The sequence below is a fragment of the Dermacentor albipictus genome, chromosome 3, assembly GCF_038994185.2.
Source record: "Dermacentor albipictus isolate Rhodes 1998 colony chromosome 3, USDA_Dalb.pri_finalv2, whole genome shotgun sequence".
Lineage (NCBI taxonomy): Eukaryota > Metazoa > Arthropoda > Arachnida > Ixodida > Ixodidae > Dermacentor > Dermacentor albipictus.
In genome coordinates this window covers 96,642,634-96,663,176 of record NC_091823.1, presented here as the reverse complement: position 1 = coordinate 96,663,176, position 20,543 = coordinate 96,642,634, and the positions used below count along the sequence as shown (strand labels likewise).

General features: G+C 45.1%; 1 pseudogene; it reads right to left on the bottom strand.

The window, feature by feature from the left end:
* Nucleotides 1-8,750: 8,750 nt before the first annotated feature.
* Nucleotides 8,751-17,307, bottom strand: LOC135901304 (retinoic acid receptor RXR-alpha-B pseudogene; annotated as a pseudogene).
* Between the last annotated feature and the right edge of the window lie 3,236 nt (nucleotides 17,308-20,543).

Genomic DNA, 20,543 nt, shown 5'->3' with positions numbered 1-20,543 from the left:
TAGTTTCCGTCTTCTAAAGTGCTCTCATTCGTAGACGTTTGCTGACCATCTGAAGGCAATATATATTCATCCACAGCACTAAATCATTTTCTGATTCGCTCAACTTACTTTAATTTCATCCATAAACACACACGCAGAAAATGCCGTCACCATGTTCACATTTCATGCCACAAATCGTGCGAAAATCCTTTCAAGCATGAAGGAAGAAAGAAGTGCTGCCCTCATAGGGAAACATTGCAAAGTGCAGTTATTACTCGAAAAAAGTTCCCAAAAGCTGTTGCTTCCAACCCAAAATAACTGGCAAATGCAAGCATGCACTTGTCAGGCGCTCCTCAACAATCGACCTGAACGAATATTATTGCGTGTCGGTTGAAGCTCAACGCACGACAGAGGGTTAATTCTAGAGGGGCACCAACAGGTGACATAGCTAATGGTATGCAAAAGCAATTGTAACGGAATGTCCACCTTGTAAACGGTGACTCTACTACAGGGAACCAGAAGAGCATGCCAACTATAGGTAGTTGGCATGTGACATCACAGGTGCAGACTCTCACTATGCTAGTACACAAGCATGGCAGCCTCAATGACATCAGTGAAGCATATCATTATGCATGCATCATTTCACTTTTTGACAGTAAACATTTTTCAGTGAACTATCACTGTTACCAATTTGTCACTCGGTGAAAGATGCGCCTGTTGTGCTGTGGTGCTGTCACTTTTTCTTGTTTATGCAGCTTCTCGACATGCTAGTACACTAGGATGGTGGCATAATAATGTCACTGCAAATCATCTATGCTACATATGCACACTGTTTCAAGTCTGTTCAGAAAAGGAGTTGCAGACTTCTTCTCGCAATACCAACTCAAATGCTGCACCAAACAACCCACGTCTCAGGGCTGCAATTCAAGCACTTACATTCCCTGTTAGTTTCCCTGAAACAAAATGCCTCACTTCAGCGTTGTTTAGCGCTGGTAAGTCTAGAAATGGTCTCAGCTTCATCGCGGCCCAGCAAGTTCCACCTCTTGAGCAGTGGCACCACTGTTGTTAGTACACCAGTGCACAAGCTGGACAAGTAAAGCCGAAATTTAATGCAAACGCATGTTCAGTATGAGTTTTACTACATCCCATTTGGCACAGACGTAAGTCAGCACTGCTATCTGCAAACGCCTTCGTGCTAGCGCTCCCTTCTAGCCCGGCTTCTTCTCTGCCGTCATGAAGTGAACACCTCTGAGCATAAAAGGCTTATCGAATAAGAGACGGTGACCGTATTTCCTGCCTCATAACTACTGGACACAGTAAGGAATAATAGCCATTGAAGCCGGAGCTTGGGCTCCCACCCCCTCTCGGTGTACCATCGGCATACATTGAACCGCGGACTGGAAATAACTGATCAGAATGGCTGCGACACGTAAATAAGCAAGAATGTGGTGTCAATCGTTCTGTAGCCTGCTTCTAAGCGTGGAGTGGTCCCAAGCGTACTATTTCAGGTGGACGTGGAATGGAACGACACATTTGAGTACATTCAGAATTGTTTGCATTTAGATTTGTGCTGATGGTACCTGCGCTTATGTATGATTTTGTGTATTTGAGGCAGCATGATTGGCCCAGTACTTTTTCTTATTGTAACGACATAGTACACGTAATAGATGCCCCCATTAATATCCACCTTTTTTGCCAACAATTGTATCATTTTAAAGGACATTAATGTGGCTAATGATCAACTAGCACTTAATTTAGCCTTGAGCAATATTCTTTGAGTGGAGCAACAAATAGGGATCAAGCTCAACTCTGATATATTTGTGCTCCTATGTATAACTCAGAAAAAAAAAAACCTCTGATGTTTCCTTACTTCGCTAGTCCGGACCCCTTGACTGAAGTCAAGGAATACAAGTATCTCGGAATTACACACTTAACAACCTGAACTGTTATAGCCATTCATTATGAAACTGCAGCACACACACATCAAACGAGGACACAAGGCAAAGGTAACACACAAGCAATGAAACAACTACCAACTTGCCCAACTTTTAGTACTTTTACAGTGTAATAGCCATATTACCAACACCGCCTCTTCTGCTTTTAGAGAACTCTGTCTACTACACCATAAGCTTAAACACACATCCCTTGAAGTCATTAGCCTATACCACCTTTATTCGGTCCAAACTGGAACATTCTTGCGTTATCTGGGATCCGTTCAAACTAATACGAATGGCCTTGGGAGAATACAGAGACAAGCTGTTCGTTATATTTTTTTCGAAATATGGCCGTTAAGAGTCTGTAACCCGAGTTATTGTGCACTAATAGATTTCACATGCTTAAAACGAGGTAAAAGATACTGCAACTGAAATTCCTTCACTCATTAATAAGCCATAAACTTTCTATAGGTGCTAGCCCATACATCACTATTCCTGCATCCTGAAAAACCCATCATTCTTACCCTCTTGCTTTCTCTCCTTGCCGTGCGAAGCAAGTTTGCCTCATTTAGTTTTCTTCTTTTTCCCAGAATGTTAATGTAATGGAATGCCATACCCTTTCATAATCACATTGTAGAATCACTTGAAACTTGCGTTCTCAATAGTTAATTCTAGGTAAAATTGTTGCTTTGTGCTGCTTTCGTTTTCTTAAGGTATCATTTTCTATCCTGAAATGTTATATTAGTGTTCCAGCCTTTTCTATTGCATATTTATCATGTGCCTTGCCCCCTCCTGCTTGGACCACAAGGCCTGCAGTGTGATATGAATGAATAAATTATTACTTGGGGCAATTGTCTGCATAAAAATTAACTTCAGTCTGTGTGCAACAAAATCACTTTGTTCAAACTTGTCATATAATGTTGCTGCCGCTATTTGTAACATTCCTGCTTTCATAATGAACTTGCCACTTGTCTCGAAAGTGTTCAACTTATTGCACTTGCTTTCTTGTAGCAGCAACTCACTTCATGGTGTTTCAGCCATGTGCTTACAATTGGCAGTAACTCTGCGGCAATTCCAAAAACGAGCATATAGTGAAACCCAGGTCCTTGTCCATAGCAAAGCAAAACTCTCCAGAGCAAGCAGAGTCAGCCATGCTTTCGACCAGTTTATTGGCAGCCACTTGAACAGTCCACAATCGCTACCAACACCAACACACTACAGCTGCTTGGAACACACAATCCAACAGTTTTCCAAACAGTATTTCATGTATATCCACATTTCACGGCACTTGCTATAATAGAAGTGTCAGTCCTCAAAACAAGCTTACTTCTAGAGACAAAAAATGGTGGCTGAAGGATCCAGAAAGAATCTCTTGCTCTTGCCAACAACAAACAAAGCACTTTTGTAACTCCTCTGAAGAAATCTCAGCATCACTATTTTAGATGACAGCTACGGTAACAACAGTCAGCAGCAGGGTAAAAATTCAAGTGAGGCTCCTCTTGCAAACGTATAGTTCCCCTACTCCCCGACCCTTTATGATCCCCAAAAACAGTTACCTTGGGGATCGTTCAGGCACGAAAGAACTCCGGCAGCTCAACAACATAGCTAATTTAGACGACGCGTACATACAAGAACAAAGAAGGACAGAACCGATAGGACATGCTCATGGGAGGCAGCACATTATTCTGTCTATCCTCCCCTCCTCTGTCCTTGTCGTGTCGCACTGCTTAAACTAGCCATGAATCCACAACTCTCTCATGCATTTGTCCTTTAATTAACAGAGTTACTGCTGTCACGCTCCGCACACATGAACAGTAACAATGGGCAGGTGTGCAGATGGAAAAGCCAGCCCACAACACAGATGCGCACACAGGGGACATTAAAAATGGATTAGGAGGATTACGCTGACCTTGCATCAATCCTCATTGAACCTCTCCCTCTGAAAGCAAGTACACCAAGGTGTGCATTGAAGCAAAAGCATAAGCATGGAGATGCACCACAAAAGACAGAGTTACTCACTCCACAGACATGGGTATCCTTCATATGTCAAGAACAGACGGTCTCCACTTCTCTATTCCCAGTACGAGAAAGCTCAGATAACTGCAGTATTTGAGCAAGATGGGGAGAGGGACAGAAAGGAGCAGGAGAATCGGCCAGTTGAGTAAAGCCTTTAATGTTTCCTGGAAAGCTTCCAATGTATGCTGCATAATTATTTCAGGAGCTTTTATGTAGGATGTCCCAGCTAAAGCTAGCCAAGGTCTTCAACGAAAATATGTTTTAAAAATAAGATGCAAGATACAATTTTAAGACCCGCGCTGTTCGGTCATCAGAGGCCTGACAACCGAACACATTAGGTTTTACGATTTTATCTTCAACCACCTTTCTTCTCTTCTTTTTTCGTTGGAGTGGCTTGGTAATCTTAGCTAGGACACATGGCATGTATGCAAATAAGTATTAGCTGGCACGATCAATGTTGTGCTGCCCAGCAAAGATGCAGCATACATGTCAATACTCATCGACTGTGAAACTGTGAGTACAGGAAATGCTTATACAAGTTTCCTGGCTGCCTCAGCTCGATGGCCTCATAGCAACAGCAGCGGCAGCAACAATCATGTTTCACAGTGGCGAACTTGTGAATAGCATTGACTTTCGCAAGGCTCTTTCCAAGCAAAAACACTGGTTTTGTGGTAACATCGTTAGCACCATGCACATGCTAAGAGTTCCCTTTCTCACCTGAAATTCACTTCTAACCAGAAAGTGCAGTCTCTAGTAGCTAAACAAGAGCAGAAGATCATCGCTGACAGCACATCTGTCTCCACAATACATTGAGCAAACAGTTCAATTTATGCAAATACCACGCATTGACAATAAGTTCAATAAGTCACTGCTTAGTTTCATGCATGAGAAGGGACTTAACTCATGCTTTTACTTAAACAACCTCATGTGTTGCAGGGCAAAATGCTTGAATTAAAAATAATGTGGATGTTGAGAGCCTGCAGTCTTTCTCTTCAGCTGCTGGAAAAGAAACGGGCAGGGCATTCACCTGGGGCGCGATCAGGGATCATTGTTCAGAGCACGTATTTGGTTAGGCCACAAGCAATCGGCTTAGGCCGCACCAAATTCGGCAGCCAAAGTCGGCACGGCCAAGGCCGATGGCGTGAAGTTGGCGCAGCTTAGGCCAATTGCACACAGTATAACCGAACGCGTGCTCCGAACCGAGTACCCCTGCTTACACAGTTGCAAGCTCAGCATTGCGAAATAGTGTTTCAATACAGACTGACATAACGTCTCACACACTACATCAGCACAAACAGTCACAAGAATATGATGCAAGAAACATTTGGCAAGAAAAAAATGAGAATTTCAACATTAGGCTATATCTGTGGCACAAACTAAGCACAAAAATAAGTAACAATGTTTTGGGCATATTTCCAAGAGATTTAAACATCCATCACAAGCCAGGACTACTGGCAGCATGGACTACTTTGAGGCACAGCCAGAAATTGTGCTTGCTAAGCAGCTAAGCTCTAGTAGATTTCTTGAGCTGGTGTAATGCTTTTACATAAGGCAGAGGCGGGGGGGGGGGGGGGGGGGGGTACAAGCGCTTCTACAGGTTTCATTGCAGGGAGGCACTGCTCCCAAAACCTAATGGTTGATCCCCCTCTAACACAGTAAATTAGGCTTTGGTTTCACAATAACAAAAAATATAGTAAGTTAAATGAGCCCCGGCTCCTGCCCCCACACTCAAAATGCATTTCCTGGGCCCAATGTCATAAGGTAACTATGATTTACCTATTGATCGTCTACTCTCCTTTCCATAAATATTTGCTGCATGCGAAAAGCGGGAACTGTGCCCACTTCTGTAACGTACGTGATGGCTAAAAAGAATTTTATGGAGACAAAATCCAATTTCCACACAATGGAACACCTGTGCATTGTTCCTTGGTCCAGCACCACGGAAGAATAGAAAACCTAAAAGATTTTGCGTAATTTTTTTTTTCAAAGTTATGCACAGGGAGGCAAGAAATACCGTAATAGAAGCCTCCTTGTCTAATTTAACCGTGCGATGTTCTTTTGCGTGCCCCTAAAGCTACGTATGCAAGCATTTTTTGTTTTCCACCCTCTCTGGAATGCAGCCACCATGGCAGGGAATCAAACCCACAACGTTGAACTCGGCAGCAGAATGCCATAACTGCCATAACCCTTGAGGCTACTCAAAGCATCAAATTTGTGCAATGCTAACGTGAAAAAGCAGACCATTAAACTGCAGCATTACGAAAAGCCGGCCACCGTTTTTCCCCCTTTTATGTATTTGTTTTCTGGCTATCAATGCATGTCTGCTGTAAGACTGGTGTGCCTAATCACACAACTTGGGCGTATCTCAAACAAGCACAGTGCTGGCCAGCCACATTGCGATAAGCAACATCATGCTGTCCAGTGCACTGAAACGTGAGCAGTTACTTCAGCTCTGCATACTTCCAATGCTGCTCCGGCCCCTTAAAGATGGGTGACCTTTTTCTACAGAAAGGTCATGGCACAATCGATCATCGCAGTCTACTCTAACATTGCCTGGAGTCTGCCCGTCAGAGCAATGGGCCACTCAGCTGTTTCTTTCTTCAAGCTACGTCACTACCGAAGGCACATCTACAATGTGCCACAGCTTAAGCAGCCCTGCCTGACGGCAAGGCCATCGAAATGACAAAAGGGAGGCTTGCAAAAGTACACCTGGCGTTTGACTCAAATGTCAATGAAGACGGAAGTAAAGCTCACAATAAAAACAGTTGACATTCAGCTCAAATGCTAATCAGCCACAGGCATAAGCGCACCAAGGAAAGCCGATGAACCACAGCTGTCAGCAGATGTCACGGCTTATGTAGGCGAGCAAGTAGGGAATTTCAAATGATAAGCACACACACACAAGGGAAGCAGCAGTTCTGCAGTGGATAGCTGTAGCTGAGCAGGTGAAACGCAGAACAATGGGAATGCATGGGTCACGTTTGAAGAGGGTGCTGGTTCGAGCAAGTTGGTAAAACACACTAAATAAAAGTTTGCCAGGCAAATTACGAAAAACAGGTGCATAGCCACCACACAACAAGCCCAATTTCATGGACATTATGTCTGGAAATAGCCTGCAACAGGCAGAATATTTTGTTTTAACAGTTTGCTTTTAAAATACTGCTTGATTGAAGTAAGCTGGTATTCTCTGCCTGGAATATCCCTGTATATTAAGAACACTAGAATAAATAGTCAGAGACTGGGTGGCATTATCGATTAGAACACTACCTTGTATGAAGCAACAATAGTTATAGCCTTTAGTTCTTTCTTTTGCATACTAAATAAAGTTAGTAAGTGATGGCTGATGCCTGTGCTCATGCTAATCATGTGGATATTCTAGGAAGCAATAAAGCTTCTGAAGCAGGAATAAGCATCCAATTAATACATTTGATACATGAAATAGCATAACGAAGAACAAACATGAAATTGAGACAAGCTGCCAAAAAATTTTACAGTTGACTTGCCAAAAATGACAAGTCCGAAATAGCAAGTGGGAATAGTCTCCCTGCTGTACAGCAACGACAAAGGCAAGACATGAAAAGCACGTACAAGGTCTGACCTCCAAATTTTACTTTTGAAGTAGGATTTTGAAAACAAGAATAAGTGACCGTGACAATAAAATCAGTTGGAACACGCTTGTGTATATCTCAGCTGTTGCCACATTGTAAATTTGTCCACATCTCAAAGCTTCACTTGTCACATATTATCTCAAGTTACGTTGACGGTGTTTCTTTATTTAATGTTGTAAACAAAGCATTCGTTTGACATGCTCATTTAAATCTTGATCCGCCACGGTGAAGGCTTACACATGTTTCATGCAACCACAGAATTTGATTGCATCAGCTCATGTGAACAATCTGAACAAACTGGAACACATTATTTCTCACTTCTAACATTTAAAAAAAAAACTAAATGAGCAACATTTTATAGGTCTACATTCACATCCTGCATTCAGGGTCACATCGACCTCCAAACTGATAACCAACTGCAATGTTTCACATCAAAAAGAAGAGATGCAACACAAACTGTTGACAGCCTGTTATGTCCCAGGCGACTGTGAATGGTGGGAGCAGAAGGCACCCTGTCTGCACCTGAACTGAGTTGACTAAAATGTAACAGCTACAGCCTAGCAGCCGTGCATTCACATCACCATACCTACCAACTCTCCCAAATTTTTGTAATGCTTATGAATCTGGGCTGCTCCTACAATTTCGCGAATGTCGTGTCAAGCCATGCGGAAAAATTGGAGGACGCTTAAGCTTCACCTTTAACAGTCGAATGTGATAGCGTTCAAAGACCCTTACTGCTTTTAATGCTTTCCGGCAACTGCAGCTTATGTAACTGTAACGTTTACCGGGAAACGCTGGCTGCGAACCCTATGCATGAAGGTGAGCTTTCTGGTAGAAACAAGGCCTCTTGCGTGGGTTGATCCCCTGCTATTGTTTCGCACTTTTAGTATTTCAGTCTGAGAAGAGCTAATGTATAGGAAATGCGCTGTCGGTGTTGTTTTCCATTACATCTGTTCGTGGGCTGCCATTCTCAAAATTCCGAGGAATAACGTTGTAAAGAATGAAAGACAAGTTATGAGCAACTTTGGTGGTACAGAAGTGGTTGGGTACACATGGTTCGGAATTCGTTTCGAAATTCTTTTTGCCGAGGCAACGTCTGACGCGGGACACCAGATTTTCTGACACACGGGCTCCTTAATGCTCTCGCATTAAAAGTTTCACTACTCAATATCTGACAATACCCTAAGTAGGCAGTGAAATGACATGACAGGGATACTTGCTTTAAAGCAAGTTTATTCAAACAGGTTCCTGAGCCAGGTAAAACCAGCAAAAGCAAAGACACTGAAAAAGACACCGTAGTCTAAGAACAATGTGTTGTTCTTAAGTCTCTGCTTTTCCAATTTTTCCACTGCTTGTGTGCTCTGTCTAAATGTAAATTATTGTTAATGAAGTGCATATGTATCCCAGATAAGGTGTGTGTGTGTGTGTTCAGGGCAAACTCACGCCAACCTTTCTGCATTTCGTATCATTAAACCTTTCTCTTTCTCTCGGGGCAAATATTTTAAAAATTTATTATTCCCTCCTTCCGCCTCCCTTTATTGTTGTGTCTATCAGATTTTAGCAAGTTGGCACGTATGCATCATGCACTATCAGGGCCAAAAGGTTGTGGACCATGAAAACCTAGCCATAGTACCTAAAATTAGGAAGAGCAATCTGCTCCTAGTGCGCGTGTCGCAATAGGGGCGGCCTCACTGCAACGTGCAATTCCATGCTAAATGCGATGGCCCTTGTGATGTCCGAATTCCTGCAGTGACGTAGCAACCCCAGGCTGCACGCTTAGCCACAAGACAACTTTGAGCGTATTCTTTTTCCTCATATTCTGCTGTTTCTAAACTTCACTCTTGAAACTTGCAGAGCAACCTTTCTTAGCTACCAATCAATTAAATTTTCCATCCTGTACACGAAGGTCTACAAAAAAATGTTTGGATTATGGTAACTGCAAAGGGTGCTCAAATGCTTTGTGCCCGAGCACAAGTCTAGAAGTGACAAGCACATTCTGCATTTGCGTGCAGGGCCTATGTAGTGCACCTAGCTTCCTGAACACAGGCTACACCTAAGCCTCCTTAACACTTAGGTGACAAAGTGTTCGAGCTTTTTCATAGTCTCGGCATTCCAAAGACCTTTATGGACATGTGTGCGTACACTTTATAGAATGAAGAGCAATTCATGAGCCTAACTTGTAAAGTTGTTTTCCATCGATCCTATTCTTTTCAATGCGAATGAATAAATTCTGGGGTTTTACATGCCAGAACCATAATTTGATTACGAGGCAAGCCGTAGTGAGGGACTCCTGGTTAATTTTGACCAGCAGGGGATCTTTAATGGACCCCCAACGTGCAGGACACCGGCGTCTTTACATTTTGCCCCCACCAAAATGCGGCCGCCATGGCCAGGTTTTTTCAATGTGTTGTGTTGAGAAGCTGACTTCAGTGATAGCATCCACATGGTCAAGTACGAGCCGGTGACAGTCAGAAAAGAATTAAACAAGGAAAAAATGCTACAAACTACAGGCCTAGACAGTCAATGTACTCTGAAGCCCCAAGTTACAAACAGCATATCCTATGCACAGACACCAACAATGTCGACTGATAAACACTGTAGACTATAGTACAATCATCATGGAGGACGCCAGAGAAGAGAGAACATGCATGACCTTTCACCACGCACTAGATTTCCAAAGCAGACCGAAATTCCTCCATCAGAGCACCCTTGCATTCCAAACTCATGAAAGACAGGCCACCTTTATCTAAGTAGCACACGTACTCGACTAAAAGCACAGTCTTAGCCAAATTTATATCTGTTGGGCAGGGCGGGAGGGGTGTTACAGTTGCATCTAACTCTTAAAGGAGTACCAATACACAAACTTCATCCCGCATTTTCTTGCTTTTTTAGCTAGCTGTCAACTCCATAATTAGGGTGCAAAACATCAATTCCTCAAGAGTGCCACATATAATTAATGACAGGACCGTTTATACAACCCATTCAAGATGTGCACCAAGCACAGTGCAGCTTTGGATGGAATAGGAGACTCATCACATCCCAAAAAAGCACAAGTGGTGGTTACCTGGTATCACAAATTTAAGAGCCTGCCAGTCAACCTGGTGCAGTGGTTGAAAGCGATACAATGATCGTGTTGCCGAAAGCTGTCAAACTGGCCTGCCTAACTGTTCACTTCTCTTGGAAACACATGGGGAAATGCCCTCCCTCCCCAGTTGTCCCATCGAGTGCCGAGTGAACTCGGTTACTGGCAGCATGGACTTGGTTTGTGTGTGTGTACATGTCACTTGTATCTGGTACAATAAGACCACCACAACAGGTTTTGACAATGTTACAAGTCTATTTTTTTCACGTCCGAGCACTGCACTTGGCACATGCATTGAACTGGTCGCATCTGTGGCGTTAGCCGGCAAATGAGTGAGATGGGTCACAAATAATGTGCACGTCGGCCGAGAAATGGTCAATGTCTGGCCTCGGAAATCTGCACTGCATCTCTAGAGAGCTCAGCCACGGCGGTAGCACGCCCTCGGCCCTGGTTCCTGCCTTGAACCGGGGCATGCAACCCATGGCAAATGGTCACGAGAAGAGGAGGCACTTTGTCTTTATCGAAAGCTCGCGTATCATATGCTGCATGTTTGGCAGCTGCTAGACAGTAAAAGACAGCGTAATTATTTGTTGAGCTCTCGGGAAATTCAGGCTCCATAGCCTAATTGCTGCATTGGCAGCTATGCAACAACGCAATGAAAACGAGACAAAAAATTTCTGTCAGTACTCCACTAAAAGAGAGGCAATACGAGGAAAGAGGAGGCTGGGCCTGCTACATTAGTTCAGCCACATTTAAAGGCAAGGGCGGAGACAAAGCATTAGTTTGACCTAGCACAGCCTGTATACTAAACATGGTCTATACATACTTAATAAACACCTACATTCATGCCAGCAGTGTCTCCCCTCCAACCGAAAAGCCTTTTTGAGCTTACCAAAGAAAGTAAGAGGCACAGCCATAGTAAATTACCAAATGCCTAAAGAAACTCCACCAAAAGTACACAACTTCTTGTCACAGCAACACAGTCGTGTTGCGAGACACCTTCAATGGAAAAGGGCCCTACCCATCATTACTCCAATGCTAATCGGTGTGGGCCTCGTATGAAATGCAGTTATACCTGCATATCAACAAACTGTTAGCTGATGGCCACTACAGTCAATGCCTGGCAGGCATCGTTTTGTGCCTGTGAACACTGGCAGTAAATTGGGTATACAGAGGAGAGAAAAGAAAATATGGTGGATGAGATGTTCTCCATCCTCACACACATTTTATTAGCATATCAGTCTCCTTTATTTCCATTAGATTCACGTGACTGGGACTTGAGTGTGCTGAAATTGTGGTGCTTTGGGACAACATAAAAACATTTAAAATTTTTCTCACCTGCACAATATTGCCATACAAGGGAGAACGTAAAGCGCACTAAATAGTGTGATGGCTCACCATCACGATAACACTAAACATTTCTTTTTAATGTACAGCAAGTAAAGGAAATATTGTGATGCTCTATGATCACTACAACAATGAATGATGCACTGCTGCTTGAACGTGAAGTGTTGTCAATGAAGTGCATCTCCACGACAAAAGGGCTCAGAAACAGCAGGTTGCAGTAAAGAAGGAGTAAGATGACCCTTCTTTTAGGCTACACACTGATTCATCCCAAAAGAGCAAAACCAAGAATTCAAACAAAGATGCCATAAGCACACATGCTTGGTAATCATTTAGGAGGAAGCAGAAAATTTGCTTACAGAAGACAAACTGTGTTGCCAAACTGCACATTGCTCCCATAATCTTTAAATAAAATCTCTATCTATTTTTACATGTCCTCTTAAAATAAAACACAGGCAAAAACATACCTCCTTAAGATACACTACTGGTGTTCTCAAATTGGTGACATTTCATAATTACAGCCTCACGAAAGGGAAAAATTGCCATCCACCCAGCAGCAGAACAAAGTCGCAAAGCAAACCACAGAACTGATTTGTCATTACTGGCCCTGTGCTTCGAGCTGTCAATTAATTCAGCCTCACTCTGCAATCTACTAGCCTCCTTATCACCCCAGAGGAGCACTGGTCCTGGGCTCCATCACAATTCCAGGATGAATTATTCAACTGCAAAACTTTCTTGAGAAAACCATGTCGGTTTCCTATTCAGCTTCATGCTACCCTCACACGGATGACACTTCTTCCATTTCACGAAACTTCGTCCACGTTGCCAATTTTAGAGCGCAGCTCTTTGGCGTCCGTTCCTGGGTTTCGCATCGTCGTTGTCGGCCTCGTAACCAGCTCCGCCCCCCTTCGCTGGAGTGGGAGACGAAGGACGCGAGCCGCGAATGGCGGAGACCAATGAGAGCGGCCCCTTCAGTGACGTGCGCGCGCGATGCTGGTGTGATGCGGACCCTCCTTACGGCTCGATGCGCACTCGTGTCTGGTCTCAGCCGATCCGCTCGTTTCGTACTATCGTCTGCTCGCGCCAAAGCTCTCGCCCGCGCCTGTTTGGTTCTGTTGGGTCGGTCTCGTTCGCGCTTGTTTTGGTTGTTATTGCGTGAGATTGTTTCTTAATCTGATTGTATGCGCTATGCGAATTGTATAGTACTTTCTGGAAGCCATGCGGCACCAGCGATCACACTGGAACCTTTGACGAGTCATGTATAAACGCCGGCTCGCTTGATCCGCAGATCAGATTTTCGACCATTACCGGCTCTGCTACATGTCTCTCTCAAATTCTTTGCTTCAAAATATCGCGAAATGGAAACACGTATAGAGCTGCGCTCAAATTTCGCATTAGGGAGTATCGTAATCGTCGGATAATTTTTTTTTACAGAACTGAATTGTCAAACTCAGCTTTAGTGTTGAACAGACAAGATGTGGCGACGCCGATGCATACAAAATTATTGTAGTCAATTTTTTTTTTTTTGCTTCAACCACCTATTACAAGAGCTGTACCATATATAAATGCACAGCTCTCATGCAAGTCCATCTTCAACGATTATAAAAACAACGGCAAAAACCTGTACCTAACAGGGTGACATGTCAGCACAGCAAAAGTATGCATTCATAACTATCAGACCGCTAGAGACAGCCCAAGTACAATTGCTAAGACTTCTGCAAACATTATAAAACAGTGTTTTGTACACAAACAAAGCATGAACATGTTTACACTGTTCACTGCAAGGAATTTTATACTTCTTATTACAAATATTTTTCGTACCTCACACTAAAAAAACATTGACACTGACAAAAAATTCATGTATACTTGACTCATCTGCAGTTTGAAAGTGTACCATTAATGCAACTACTGCATGAATGCCAATGAGTACCATCTAAATCACAGGATCTTAAACTTATATCTACAGAACACTTCATTGGTGAAACACACACTTTGCATTTGACATAATGAAATGCAGAGTCAAAAAACCCAAAACGGGCAAAACAATATTTTCCTTCACCACTAATATGCTTTCCTAAAGCTAAAGCAACTTTTTTTTAAAGCAACGGGCCAGCTAAAAGTCCACAGGTCTATTACGAAAGCTATCATGCAGTGTAGGTAACCCTTGATGTGTTGCATACCAATGATAAAAGTTCTCGACAAGCGTCAAAGCTTAAATGCTAAGAGCCAATTACAACTTTGGAAATCAGCGGCTTAAATGAAATAAAGCTATCTGTCCTTAGGCCACTCAACATTCGAAAGTGATTAAGCTAGTTAGATCACCATAAAATGTTGTGTGCTTGTAGCAGCACTTGGCTGTGGATGATGCCACTATTGGATTCTGCAGCAGCAGTAGCCTGCCATTTTCGTGCATGCACTAGCACAAACACACAAGTGAAGTTTCAGCACCAAAAATAAAATGTGTGTTAACGTGATTCTAGCCACCCTTGTGTTTGGCTATAATAAGGAATAAATTTAAGTGTTTTTGTTTCAGCAAGAAGCAAACCCATAGGTTTTCAAAATATCAGAATGACTATATGGCACATTGGTTCAAGTAGACTGCAATGCTGAAAGACCATAGGACACCTGGCTATTCTGCAAGCACAATTATGGTAATCAAGCTAATTAGAACAGGATGCGCAACAATAAATTTTTTTCAACATGGCAAATTGTAGGGCTATGGAAAAGGCACCTCAAATCTTAGCAGCATTCAATATACTACACTCACACATTATCATGAAACATACAAGTGCTCCGTAACGAACCAGCACGTTAAATATGTTCAAACAGTGACCACCAACATGGAACAGACAATAATGGCAAAGGATCCGGAACACAGTTCTTGGCAAGATGGCAAAAAATCCTTCCTCCTCAGTGAGGGTGGTGAAAGGCATGTGGCAGAGGTACCGGGAAACGTTTCCAAGGTGCTGCTGTCATAAGCTTATAGTACAGTAACTGCCACAACACTTAGCTCAGCAAACAGCAAAAGAGGCGCTTCGCCATGCAAGCTTGCACTCAGCTGTGCCTCACGTATTTAGAAGAAACCTTGAACAAACTACAGTACGAGCTAAAGCATGGATACACAATGATTGTTGTCCATTCGCCTCCCAAAACGGCATTCAAAATCACACAGCAGCTATTTACCAGCACACTGCTGTGTGCAGAGCAACAAACGTATCCTGGCGCACTGAGGTCGAAAGCATCACACAAAACATTCCCCAGTGACTCGAGTCTGCAAACATGACAACTGCAACAGCCGTGGCACTGCAGACATTATGGGTACGCTCGATTCGCCTGCACCACTTGAACCAGTTCGCGAGGTGCTGCACCCTGCCATTCGTTTCAGTGGTGCAGCAATGGCGCCCGCAGAACCAAGTCGTTCGTTTCAAAAGGTTCAGGAAAGGTACAAGGCTGGTTCATGATTTTGCTGCACCCGCTCCACTGTCGGTGCCGACTTGGTGCAGGCGTACAGGTGCGAAGCAGCGGCGCAGCAGACGACGCAGCACACGGGCGCGAGCACCATTAAAACCCTGCTTACGCACATCTGATGTGTCTACGCAACTGTGGTGGGTATTTTCGCCCCAGAAACCGATCACACCTGCAGTTCAGGACCTCTCAAACTTACGCACTCCGTGCACATTAGTCTAACAGCATAACGCCTACACCGCGTCTCTACCTTTGCATTCGTTTCGAGTGTTTCGCTGGGCCTGCACCTCCGGCATGGAGCTGCACAGTTTCTGAACTTCTAGTGAACCTCCGTGAACTGGTTCACAGTGGTGCAGGCGAATCGAACAGACCCTATGTATTCTATTGATGGCGATGTTGCAGTCGCGAACCTTGTGACGGCAACAACCCTTTCAAGATCGACGGCTAGGGATCGGCCGGTGCCTCGAGCATCTTGAGCAGAAAGCTGTCGATGGGAGTGTCTCCGATGAGCTTGAAGAAAAAGAGGTGCTCGAGGCACTTGAGGCCGATGCTGCGCAGCGCGGGCAGCCGCAGCAGCAGCTTACCAAAGCGGCCCGGCTGGTCCGGATGGTGGCGCCGGCAGTGTTCCTCGAGGGCAGCGTACACCTTCTCGCGGAGCGCCTCGACTCTGGCGATGTTGCGGAGTCCCTTGGCGTCTGGATTGAAGAGCACAACGGCGCGCAGGCAGCCGAGTTCAGTCTTGTCCATATCCATATCGCGCATCTTGGCCACCAGCTCGGCCAGCACGCGGTCGAAGATGTCGCCGACGCCTGCGCTGTGCGCACTGTGCCGCTGCACCACCAGGCCCGTGGCAAGAACGATGCCGTCTCGCGAGCCCACAGAGCGGTGAGAGAAGGCGGCGATAAGCAGCTCGTTCCAGCCGGCTTTTAGCAGAGCCGTGCGATCCTCGATGGGTAGTTCTTCGAAGTGCGGAATCCGCCGGGCCCACTGCACGAGCTCGTGAAGCTGCCGGTCGGCGGCCTGACACATGCTGTTGACGGGATCGCGGCCCGACGCGGCCGCGTCCGCGGCCAGCACGGACGGCGCCGGCTGGTCGACGCGCATCTCAGCTTCGAGGATACGGTCCAGCGGCATATCCGGAGAGCCGGGTCCACTGACGCCGACGCAAACGCCGCCGCTTGTGCTCTCTACCTCGTTGTCGTTGCGGTCCTTGGCCCGCTGGCGCTCCTCCTGGACGGCCTCGCGCTTCATGCCGCACGCGAGGCATTTCTGGTAGCGGCAGTACTGGCAGCGGTTCCGCTGCCGCTTGTCGACCACGCAGCGCCGTTCCTCTCGACAAGCGTACGTAAGGTCCTTGCGCACGGTGCGCTTGAAGAAGCCCTTGCAGCCTTCGCAGCTGTAGACGCCGTAGTGCTTGCCAGATGCTCGATCGCCGCAGATGGAGCAGAGGTGCTTGGAGCCGCTCAGCGGATGTGTGGCTGGGAAGCGCGAATCTCCTGCCACAGGCGCCGCGGACGACGGCCCGTTGCTGAGCGGCGGCGGCTGACCATCGACGGGAGTGCGGTTCACTGACAGCGTTCCCCCGCCGCCGTAGCCGCCCGACAGGTAGGACGACGACTGCGGGAGCAGGCTACTCGACACACCGTTGGACGCACCGCCATTGAGGTTCCGCGCCGTCGGTTCTTGGTAGGCCATGGTCTCCGGCGGGCTTCAGGCCCCGCGCATGCGGCCCGACCTTGCGTGTGGCAGATCGGACGCGCGATCACAAACAGGCTGTCCTCGAGCGGCAGGTGAACGTTCAGTGGGGCAACGGCACCCAAGCTAAGGGCAAGCGACCTGACGCGCTGCCGACGCTTGCCATGGATGGATGGATGGATGGATGGCGGCTATACCCTTTGTAACGGGCGGCGGCTGGCGCCACCTAGCCTTTTGTCCCCCCCCTCCTATTTTATTATTATTCTTTTTTTTTGCCCAACCTAGTTTTTACTCCCCTCCCCCCCCCCCCAAGATAACTATCTAAAACAGTAGAGGAAACATTTTGTCCCCGATTTATGTTATTATCTATCCCTTGACTTCCTCCACCAATCCTCTAGCCTCCCCTTCGTTACTACCACTCTTTTCTCATCTATTTGCCCTCGTTCCCCGGGAAAACCTAATGCCCCTTCCATATCTGCCTCTGTTCCCTCTGCCTGGGTCGGGCGAAGGGCTGTGCATCTCAGCACTATATGTTCAGTGGTCTCCATTTCTGCTCCGCAAGCTGCGCACCGAAGGTCCACGTCTTCAAATTTATCCCTGTATGTTTTCGTCCTCAAAACCCCCGTCCTAGCCTCGAATAATAGTGAGCTGCCCCGCGAGTTATCAAATAAGAGCTCTCTCTTAATCTCCTGTTTTTGTGACCTATACATTGATAGCGATGGCTTTCCGAGCATTCTTTCTTCCCACATTTTTCTTTCCGTCTCCTTCACCTCCTTTCCCACACTAGAACCACTTTGGATCCCCTCCCTCGGCTGTAGGTATCTATTCCTCAGCTTCCTCGTTCGGAGTGTCCACTTTGTGTTCAAACTTTTCATGTACAGATATTTGTACACTTTTCCTGCCCACCTTTTTTCCTCCAGTGCTGAGAGTCTCTGTTCAAATTTTATTTTACTTATTGCCTCTCTACCTTCAAATGACGTCCATCCCATGTCCCCCTGCACTCCCTCATTAGGGGTGTTCCCGTGTGCTCCTAAGGCCAACCTGCCTACACTTCTCTGTCTCGTTTCCATGCATGCCTGAACTTCCGATTTCATGCACAGTACTGAATTTCCGAATGTGAGGCCAGGTACCATAACCCCTTTCCATACGCCCCTAACCACCTCGTACCTATTATAGTTCCAAAGTGCCTTGTGTTTCATTACAGCCGAGTTCCTTTTCACTTTTTCAATCATGATTTTTTCCTGTTCTTCCAAGTACTTTTTGCCCTCGTTTAGCCATATGCCCAAATACTTGTATTTTTGAACATGATCAATCTTAGTGCTTTGTATTTCCAATGGCTCCCCCCTTTCTGCATTGTATACTATTACCCCAGACTTCTCTCTACTGAATTGGAGTCCCAATTTTTCTCCCTCCTCTCCACATAAGGCGGCAACGCAGCCAGTGTTGCTGGACGCGCTGCGCAGGCAGCTGGTGCAGCCGTGCGGCGGCGCAATCGCGCAACCGATGAGCGCGGCGGATCAGCGACGCGCAGCAGCTGACGGGGGCGGGCGAGACTGCGCCACTTGCTAATCAAGAGCAACGTCGCGATGCGTTGTTTACACGGCAAGGTACACGGCGCAATACAAACCTTCCCATGTTTGTTTATTGAGTCCATTTATATGTAGTTCGCTTGACCTTGAAAACATAAATCAAGCAGGCTTGCGCCGAAAAGGCTATTCTGCAACATCCGACTGCCATTTCATGTAAATTAAAGCGCTGTTTATTTGCCGTGGCTGATATCTTTACATTCTTTCACCCGATTCGCACGTTACATGCGACTATTGTAGGTTACTGTCAGGATAAATATGCTTTGCGGGCTGGATTCTGTGAGCATTACAAAATAGCACTTCTCTGTTCTCAGTGGATCAAGATCCTGTTTGTGTGTTGTGTATACAAACCTGGATGCAGATTTGTTTCCATAAACATCAACAACACCATTGCATTCTGTTGTCACAAGGCCATCCGTTTCGTACACATTGTGTGCAAAAATCAATAGCAAGCATGCAAAGAGAGAGAATTAACCCAGAATAAGCATATGTTGAATACAGGTGGGTCAACATATTTATTCTGGGTTGCAAGCTATGGAAAACAAGAGTTACACATGACGAGCTACTATGTTTGGACAAAATTGCAGCAAGTACACGAGGTAAGCAATAATATAAACAATATATAGAAAAATACGTGAAAAGTTTTTGTCCAAGCTTGTAGCAGATTCTGTCGTGTTACAAAAATTTCGGGAATGCAATTCATTTGCATCTACCAAATGCAGGGCTTTGTCTGAGCAAGATACACATGACCCACACCGCTTCTCCATTTTGAAGAATTGTCAGGCCATGGTTATTATACGTACAGTGCTCATGGAATGAAGCACATGAATTTAGGGCTAACTGATGCACATGCTTTCGTTTCCACCGGCTGCGGTTTGTGTCACATCAACGCAACTTTGGCACGCACACTTGGATCAGAGTCCGCGCAACCTTTGCTGGCCAGACTCCTAGCAACATGGTACTCCCGAGTACATTGCGCATATGTAGGGTTCTACTCTACTAAATGCTCGCCGTCGCATTTCATTCCGTGAGCACTGTACCTGTACTACGCAAGATTAGTCAAGAATCAGGAAGTAGAAATAAACGTTATCATTTAAAAATAAAATTATTAAATGAAATTATAATTTTAATTTCTGAAGAGAAATAAACACCCGAGCAGACACAGCAGGAATATACAAGGTGTTTCGCTTAACTTGAGCCAAGGCTTAAAAATATACAGATGTTTCCTAGCTGGGCAGAACCAAGGTAATGTTGTTCACAGTCTCTTGGAGATACTCTGATTTTTTTTTGCATTCTGCTTAATTACATACTTGGTCTTAATTTGTCAACTTCTCAAATACTATTAGATGAAAGGCGTCAATGAGAATATTGTAGAGTAACATAAGAAACTCCCGATACAGCTTTCTGTTGCTCAATATGTGCGACATAGAAGTGTTTTTCAAAGCGTGAAGGAAGCTCGCAAATATACGCAAAGTGCCTCGAGCGACCAGTCGCACAGAAATTTTACGTGTATTCGCAAGCTTCTTTCACGCTCGTCACAGGTACCAGAAATATTGAATTGGAGATACACTACAAATATGTTCCGCATGGTGGTTCTGGATGAGTTTACTGCTTACCTTCATGGAGAGGTGCAATCAAAACTACACTCAGTCTCAATCAAGAGCTTTAATGTAATGGACATATTACTATTAGCAAAGGCTAGTACAATACCAAAAAGTATGTATGTAAGCAGCAGCATTAACATTTAGTGACACTGCATTCAACCGAAGCATGATGAACAGTTATTGGAATGACCAAGATACCTTATTTCAGCAGCAACATTGTCATCGCAAAC